The sequence below is a fragment of the Magnolia sinica genome, chromosome 3 (assembly GCF_029962835.1).
Source record: "Magnolia sinica isolate HGM2019 chromosome 3, MsV1, whole genome shotgun sequence".
In the NCBI taxonomy this organism is placed as follows: Eukaryota; Viridiplantae; Streptophyta; class Magnoliopsida; order Magnoliales; family Magnoliaceae; genus Magnolia; species Magnolia sinica.
Window position 1 is genome coordinate 130,402,727 of NC_080575.1, and position 10,026 is coordinate 130,412,752.

A 10,026-nucleotide genomic window follows, 5' to 3' on the forward strand; every position below is an offset into this window, starting at 1 on the left:
AATCACTGTGTTGCGATTGGTGGACGGGGATAAGAAGCCTGCAATGGGCCACATATATGATGCGATGGAGAGGGCAAAAAATAAGATTAAACCGTGATTACAAATCAATTTTAGATATTATAGATAGAAGATGGGGCAGCCAAATGTCATCTCCATTATATTCGGCTGCTTACATCCTTAACCCAGCCTATTTATTCATTTCTGCTGATCCAGTAGAAGCACTAACTATGCATATAGTTGGATTTATTGATATATTGAAAAGAATTATTTCAAATAGAGGAGAACAGCATAAGATCTCAACTTTACTGGACTTATACATAAAAAGTGAATGGATATTCTCAAGGGATATCGACGATGAAATTACTCAGAAAGTACTAGTACTATTATGAATGTCAATCTTAGTGTCCTACAAATACCTACCTAAAATATTTTTCTCAGCTGACTGGTGAGCTGCCTATGGAGTGGACCCGAACGGGAAGGATCTAACTCTAAAGAAGCTGGCTATGAGGATTCTTGGACTCATATGTTCTGCCAGTAGTTGCGAGCGTAATTGGAGCACATTCGAGGCTGTAAGTTTAGACTGTTTAGTAATTGTAAACTTCAATTTTTTCAGTGTAAGGCCTAAGCTAAATTAATAACCTAAATAGCTAATACCAAATGTGTTTTCTTTCTTGCAGATTCATACCAAGAAAAAGAATCGCCTTGACAAAAAAAGCTCAACGACTTGGTTTTCGTTCAATACAATAAAAAATTAGGAGAATGATTCCAAGCTAGGAAAGAAAAATCCAGTTTCTTTGACCCTATCTGCTTAGATGAGTTAGATGCAGATAACGAGTAGCTCGTAGAAATGGAAGACCTAATATTTGCCGAAAATAACTAGACATGGGCACAAGTTGAAGATGTCACATACGGATCAACACCTGCCAAAGGTGGTACCACTCAAAGGTGAATGATGGGGGGAGCCGGGGGACGAGTAGTAGCTGTCAACCTGTTGAAGAGATCGAGGAGATGGAAGAAGGAGATGGTGATAATGATGATCAAGTTGAAGATCATCCACCATTAGATGTCGATGAAGTATTCGTACAATCAGATGATGAAAAAATAAAAGAAGAAGAAGTGTATGTGAAAGAAAGATATGACTCAAATGATGACGATGATGGTGGCGGTGGTGGTAGTGGACCTGGTGGTGATATGTCACAATGACAACTAGATCAATGTATATAGTATATGATTAGATGAATAATAAATAAATAACCTCTTCATGTTGTTTACTAAGTGTGTTAATGTTGATTGTTGATGTATTATGTATATATAGTGTCGAATGTTGAATATTGATATTTCATATTTGTTAAATGTTAACTATATTATAGACTGTAGAATTGCTAATGAATGATGACTTAATATTTAATTCATTATGTAATTGATTTTATTTTACTTAAATTAAATGTATTTCAAGGGCCAATGACATATAATAATTTATTCATTTTTTCTTAATTTATCCCCTTAATTTATTTTTTTTTAAATGTTAAAAAGAAAAGAAGTGTGCGATCGCATATGCGCACAGGCATATGCAATCATGCACGATCGCATATGCTATTTAACAACATTGGTTATGACTGTCACAGTGATATCGGCGATCCACAATGAATATCGGCAATCCACGCAATGAATATCAGTGATCCATACAGTGAATATCAATGGACCACAGTACAACATTCATCCATTATACCATTCTTCTATTACAACATTTTTTTCATTACAAAAATTCATCAACTATATTATTCTTTCATACCCTCCTCCATTTCACAAACTTTCAACATTCATACTCAACCGGGAAAAAAAAAAACAACTATAAATGGAACCACCACTCCCTATTTTGTTTTACAAACTATGACCATTGATACCCACTAAAGAAAACAAACATAGCACACAAAAGAAATTACATTTGGCTGTTATAAAAATTAAAAAAAAAAAAAAAAAAACCCTCACTGTTTTCAGCTTAAAGAGTGTATTGAGCTTCAACGAAGATTGTTGTGGTCTCCCCCGAAGAGTGGTGGGAATCTGTATAACTACCAACCATAAAAAATTTTTTAAAAAAGTATCAACTCCCGGTATGGTCCCTCCCTTTATATATATAAAAAAAAAAAAGACGGAGAAGAGAAGAAGGAAAATGCCTAATAGCCTTCCCGTGGTAGGGCCCCCACAAGAACCCATCTGAGATCTTATGTAGGTCCCACCGACTCGTCATAAAGCAAATCCAACCTATTCACATGAAAGAGGTTTTAATTTCGTGTCATCGACTAAAATTTAAGAGCATAACTCATCACGGATAGACTACACCGGAGGAAACAATTCAGAATTAATGAAGAATATTAATGCTATTATAGATATAGATAACTTATTTATGAAAACTGAAAACACCATTTTATAGTTTACAATTGTCTGATTAAAATAAATGAATCAGATCAGCCAAGGAATAAGCTCATTCATAGTTTAATGGGACCCACAATACCCTATTTAAACATACATTTCATCTTCCGAGACAAGCTACCACCGTATTAAAGAGTAGCTAGTAGATGGGCATTTTTTGTTATACAAAAAAGAAAAAAGTGATCCCTAAAAAATAAAAAATAAAAATAGAGAAGAGAGGCCGAACCCTTGCTCCTGTCATACCTTAAGGCCATTGTACAAAAAAAAATTGTTCATAAGATCACAAAGACGCTAACGAAGGGAAGACACAAATATAGGCTTGATCTATAATTTCTCTAGCCCTAATAAGTCTTAAATAGTAAGTGGTCAATCCAAACTGCTTCTTGTGGTAGTCCACTTTGAGCTTTGGATCTACTTCATTTTGGAGCTTGTGTCCTAAAATAACATGGTAAAATGAATAAACAGCGTGGATAAAACACATACATACTGGTGGGCTGTAGAGTTTTGCCATACATACAACTTACCTTGCGGTTGTGTTATGCAATTAGAATCCAAAATTAGAATTAATTGGAATAGGCTCCCACTTTTCAAGACATTGCTTAATTGTGACCAACCCTAGTAATACCCTAACCACGGGGCCCATCTCTATGCGGGCGTTGTATATGGTGTCTATCCATTTTGTTAACTCATTTGATGGTATAACCCAAAAATGAAGTAGATGCAAGTCTCAAGTGGACCACACTATAGGAAACAATAATAAATGAATATTAAAAGCTATGTCTAAGTCACCAAAGTTTTTTTAATGAGCTTATATTTGTTTTTTCCCTTCATTCAGGTCCATGTGACCTTATTAGCAGGTTGGATGTAAATTAACATTACAATGGATCCTTGGAAGTTTTTAATGGTGGGCATTCAATGACCATCATTTCTTGTGGTGTGGTCCACTTGAGATCTTTATTTGCTTCCTTATTGGGCTCATGCCATAAAAATGAGTTACCAAAACAAATGAACGATGTAGATATAGAATGCATGCAACAATGTGGGCCACACAGTTAGGGAACACCCACATTGCTAGTTTCAGGTCTCAGTTAAGTCTCATCCCACTTTTCAAGTGTACAAGTCAAAACCAAGCTATTACTTGGCACACAAATCAGGCCAATGGGTCAGCTCATAGGCGCTACATGTGGAACATTGCTTGATTTTGCAACACTATGCTATTTTCATTCATCTGTGCCTGGCCCAGAGAGTGGACTAACCAGGTTTATGGGCAAGGACGTGACCACAATAAGGCCTTACCTCATCAATTGCACAATTTTGAGTGGTTGGTCCTACGGATTAGATGGCACCATCAACTAAGAGTGCTTCCCTGGGATTATAAGCAATCCATTATATGTTTCAGTGTGGTGATTCGACTTATTTTGTTTTCAAATGGATCTTGATTGTCTGTTTTCATAGTGATGGTGTGATTTTTGCAACATGGCGGGCCCTAATTGTGTGAGCTGTTGAACTGTCCTTATTAATGAGTGATTATTAAACGAGTGAGCATCCTACATATCATTTAAAAGTTTTAGCAGGTCATATTTCAAGTGTCTATTTGAACGTGAGCAAAATCGCATCAGGCATGGGCTATGCAAATCCATTTGTACTAGCATAGGCATATTGAGACTAGCTATTCTATTTATTTATTTTTTTGTTAAACACCTTACAATGCCCAAACCAAGGTAGCCCGAATAGTGAGGCCAAGGCTTGACCCCTAAACCTGGCTTAAGGGCCAAGTCCATACTTAAAATCTAAGCCCAAACCAGTAACAAATAGCCCAGCCAAAGTCACTGGCCTACCTAATCATCAAGTGGGCTATTGTTTGGATAGCCAAAATGGATGGGTTAAAGACACCTGTGAACTTATAGTTACCATTCCATGTATATACACGATTCAAAGGGTAATCTTGGATCTATGTCATGTTCAATGACTAGGTCCATTTATATAATGGGAACCATCATGGATGGGGGACATTCAATAATTTTATTTTTATTTTTCAACTATTTTAAATATTTGATCATTTCAAGTTTTTTAAGGCCATCCGACACCTGTGAAATTGTTGTTATCATTCATGTATATATATAATTTGAAGGGAACTCTTGAATATATAGTCGTGTTCTGTGACTAAGTCCATTTATATAATGGAAATCATCATGAATGGATGACATATTCAATAATTTATTTAATTAATCTATTTTAAAGTTTTTATCACTTAAATCTTTTGAAGGTCTCCCATGGCCAATACCTTTTTAGCTCCACTAGGGCCACGGCCAAGGCTTTTAGGACTAGGGACAACCCCAACATTGCTATGGTGGCAATGGGCTAGGAATGTCCAACAGGTGCCCAAACCCAATTTGGTATGGGTCAGACATAGGTGTAACTAAATGAGTGTGGATATGAATTTTGGTATTAACTCAAAGCACATTAATAATTAAGCTAGGTATGGTATGCCCCAGCATATTCGAACCAAGCCAAAACCTAATTATAGCATATATTACTATTACTACTAATATGTATATGCATATACACATATGCACACGTGTGCACATATACACACATGCTACTCTAATTGATCAATAGTTAGTGAGAATAATGGGCATCTTTCATTTCACAAAACTATTTAAAAAAATGACTTCATCTACAACATTGTAACATAAGTTAATTCTACAATACTTAACATTTGGGACCCACCATGGTGTGTTTAGTATGCATGCCATTCAACTTGTTCTATAGGGTTGCTCATTATGAAAGTGGGCCCTAAATAAATTCAACTATCATATGTGTCACCAAGTGAATTAGGGGTTTTGTGTGATTATCCATTATTTTCTATGGTGTGACTCACTTGATGATTGAATTAGCCTTTTTTTTTTTTAAGGTGCTCCATCACTGCGGTGAGGCTTACTTGATGTGTGAATTGGAGGGTGGCATATACACACGACGGTGACCTCACATGTACAACAATTGAAAGGGAAGATTAAAGCATGGAATAAAAAATTGCAATGCTCTTGCAAAGAGTAAGAGTGAAGGACTAATTGCTAATATACACACCGATTTATAATGATGGAGATAAATATAAGTATGGATGACTTTTTTTTGCATGTCAAGCTACAAATGAATACAACGCGCTCTAATAGGTACGAGTATGGGTACTCATTTTTAGGCTTGGCATGGGCATGGATATGGGTGTAGTGCCCATTGGTATATATGAATATGGGTACCCTTGTATGTGACATAAACTCGGCCCATTACTAGCCCTAAACTAGCCCTAGTCAAGTCGATTACCAACCCCATGAGTATGGATGGACTATAGCAAGCGTAGGAGCTTAATGTGGATGGTTGCATATGTTATGTTTGTGACACATGTGCACGTGTGAGGTGATAAAATTTAAATGGCCACACATCTGGCATGTTTGTCGTATGGAATATATGTATAAGCGCATTAAACTACGAATAAGATGTCATTGTTATTGTTTAGGCTTTTTACAAAGACATGCAATACTTACTAACAATTATACTTTTTAGATATGTTGTCCTTTATTTTAATAGTACATGGCATATATAAATTATAAATGGATGGGAAGACCATAATAGATATACCCTCTACAATTTTGATTCCTCATAAACAGATCAAGTTATGAGGAATAGAGGCCCTTGGCATGTCCTCACCCACACTAAGGCATCCGGTGTGTAAGAAAAATAATAGAGAGGAAAAAGTGAAGAGAAGAGGAATTGAGAATTGTTTCTCCCCTACTCCCTTCATCATACATCCCACATGTTGAGCTCATTCTTTAGGCAATTATCTAGTGATCGCACTTAATCTTATCTTGGGTTTGATAGTGGCTCTCTACTCTTTTTTTTTTAGATTGAAAGAGGCTTTATGTGTTGGATGAAGTCATCGCATAATTGTAGTGATTAGATGACACAAATATGAAGTAAAATCTTGACAATTAGTCTATGTTTGTTTTAAAACTTGATATTATTTAAATGACTAATTAGAATTTTTAAAATCCAATATTTTAAATGAATATATACATGTGTGTGTTGTGGCAGGGGGATTGCTAACATCTGATGTCCCGAAAACTTTAAAATGAGACATGGGACAACATGTCATTGATTCGAACCATTCATTCATTCATCCACGAGAAAATCATGGTGCAAGAACTACAGCAATAAGATGATCATAAATATCAATCAATTTTATGAAAAATAGATAGGCAAGATTGAACGAAGAGAAAAAAATAGGTTTAATAATTATTTTCAAACATTTATTGAAAAGACCACACTTTTGTAATGTTTATGATTCTAAAGTAGTACTTACGCTTGGAGATATTGGTTCGTGACCTATAAATAATGTGTGTGTATTTTTTTGGGGGGTGGGGTGTATATTGTGAACATCTAATGTCTCTAAAACTTTTAAATAAGACATAGGACGACATGTCACTAATTCAAACCATTCATTCATTTATCCATGAGTAAACCATGGTGTAAAAATTATACTAATTATATGATCATAAACATCAATTAATTGTATGAAAAATAAATAGGTAAGATTGAACGAAGAGAGAAAACATGTCCGGTCATTATTTTGAAACATCTATTAAAAAAACTACATTGTTGTAATGCTTATGATTCTAGAGTAGTACTTACACTTGGAGATTTTGGTTCATGGCCTGTAAACAATCGGCGAGTGTAAGGAAATGTCATCGTTTAGAAGGGTTATATATGAACATTCAATCAATGAAATTCTTGCACCATGGTTTGCTTAGTTGAGTAAATCATCTCGGTTGATAATTGGGCCAACAATATAATGATCTAAACGATTGATGCGACGCGGCCCTGTTGTTGGCTTATGTGTAAAAAATCTCTAATAATAAAAGATCATACACATAAAATCCTTGGATTTTTCTTTTTTGTTAAATGAGAATTAGGGATTCCTCAACATCTTTTGCACTAGTAGCACCAACTAATGCTCCAACATTACTTGAGTAACAATTAAATGTTATATATTTATTAGTTGAATGGTAATAATTTGCTATGGCTTCGTTACTTCCTCAGTGTTTTTTTTTTTTTGTCGTCAAATTGCACACACACGAGGTGAAGTTAATCTTTACTCATTCAACATTGAATATCATGGGTTGTTCAGTAGCAAAAGCCTAACCCTTAATGAACTAGTCTCATGTAGTCCTCTTGTTTATGGTGCATATACTACCTTAACGCATATAAGCTAAAAAAGTAATGATAAAATGCCTACCTTTTTGCTTTTTGCAGGGCCTTCTGTTATACATATTGTACTATTTTTTTTTGTATCACCCATATGCCATATGTACTAGCATACCATGCGTACAATTGTCATTGATCAAGTACCATAAAAATTTCATATTAGATCTATAAGTATTCTGCAGGGGTTGCATTTATCACTCGTGTCAAATTGTACATATGAAACACCTGCAGTTAGTGCCATCATACTTTTTCAATCACCCCACGTGCTCCATGAACCATTATACATTTTTAAGTACCGCATGTGTGCGGCATATGCCACCACATACTTTCAAGTATCTCACATTTGGGACAAGCAAAATAATTTCTCCCTGCTCTAATGCTCCACAAGAATAATTAGTCTAAGTAACACGACATACATAAATAAGACCTACATATATTGTTGAGGAGTAAACTTTCATTGCCACTAAATTAGCTATTACAAATTGAATTTGGCTATCACTTGAAGATGAAATATTGAGTGAGAACAACTTATATTGTACTAATTGAAAAATAATAAGTTTTAAGACTTTTATGAAGAAACTCTCATGATTACTATATGAAGAAACTACGATTATATGTAGGAACACCGACTTTATAAATATTTGTTATCAATTACATCAGTCTACCACTTATTATTCAAAAAAAAATAAAAGACACATTTTAAAACTTTATAAATTTTAAAAACTTTAATATAGGGCTTATTTGTTTCGCTAATTGTCATGATAATTGAAATGAAAAATGTTATCATTATGATTTTACCACATTCAAGTTAAATATGAAAATTACAATCAAATGCAAACTAGGTAATGGATTTTGTAATAATTGCACTTTTTTACTACATTGACTTGAATTTTTAGAATCCAAATAATGATATTAATGTATTTTAGTAATGACCTAACATTAATGCAAAAATGTTATTATTATGATTTTATTAATAATAAATCAAACATAGGAATTAATAGTCAAATATAAATGTAGTCATGAGATAAATAATTTATAATCGCTGCACATCTTTATGGCATGTCAGGTTTAATGAATCTTCTTCATAGAAGAACTTAGCGATAAATTATAACATTCATTTGAATTTTGTGGGAAAGATGGAATGAAATTATGCCATTTAATGATATTGGAATTTTCATTTATTTGATATTTTAATACGTATTTAGTAACAAGAAAGGAAATGATCGAGAATTTCACATATTTCTTTGATGTATATAATAAGATATACATGCACCATTAGATACGTGGGCCCCATACAAATATGTGTTAAATCCACCATGCCCATCAGTCATGGAAGTGTATCCAAAACTCATATGGTTCATTCCACATGATAAAAAAAAAAAGAAGAAGATGCCTAGTTGACATTTTCTTTTAACCAATGATGAATTATATGTGCCATCTAAACTGTTCATAAGATTAGACACTTAATATTAATTATCATCTCGATAAAAAGATCTTGATTTAGTTTATGTTCATAGTTAGTTTCGTTGAAATATTGGAAGATATCCAAACATCGTGAATGATCGCATTGAAGAAAATTTTGAAAATTTCTTCCCCTGGCAAGTATTAAAGCAATTTCTTTGACATTCAATCATTTTAATATTGCATTTTCTTATTGCAGGTTTAGCCTAATCAAACACACCCTTACCACCCTTACCAAGATCTATTCATGTACTAACATTGCTTTTGCTGCATGCTTTACTCCATTTGGTATTTGAATGTCTTATCGAATTAGGAGCACGACTTAATTAGTAGACGCCTAAACAATGAGTTAATCTCATTCTAATTATTTTCAATATTCAAGAGTTTTTTGGATGTTAAAAATTTTCATAATTATTATAAAAAAGAAATATGATGTCGGTGTACAAGAATGCCAAGACTAACTAAAATAAGATCAAACGCATTTTTTTGCGTCCAGCATCAGAAATTTTCCATGTGGGATAATTTTGCCCCGTGCACTATTGATTGTGGGGTCCCAGACATCAATGAGTTGGATAATAAGGGTGGTCCACCCGCACGAACTGAAAAAGCAACGCGGGGTCCAATTGCTCACTCGAGCGCGTTGTATGAGATTGATCTCGTGCAACTCTTCCCGGATCTTTTATTAGACACGTGGCCTTTTTTGCACGTGAGGTTGACTTTGTGTAGCACGTGTGGGGGAAGAAGATCTTGGCTATGTCGCGGCTAATCGCGAACGCGGATGGCGCTCTATTGTAATCACAGGCGCCAGTGTCGCACGTGCATGAGATCTAGACAGTTGGTTGGGCCGATCAATTTTACGCAGCGGTCTAGAAAAGT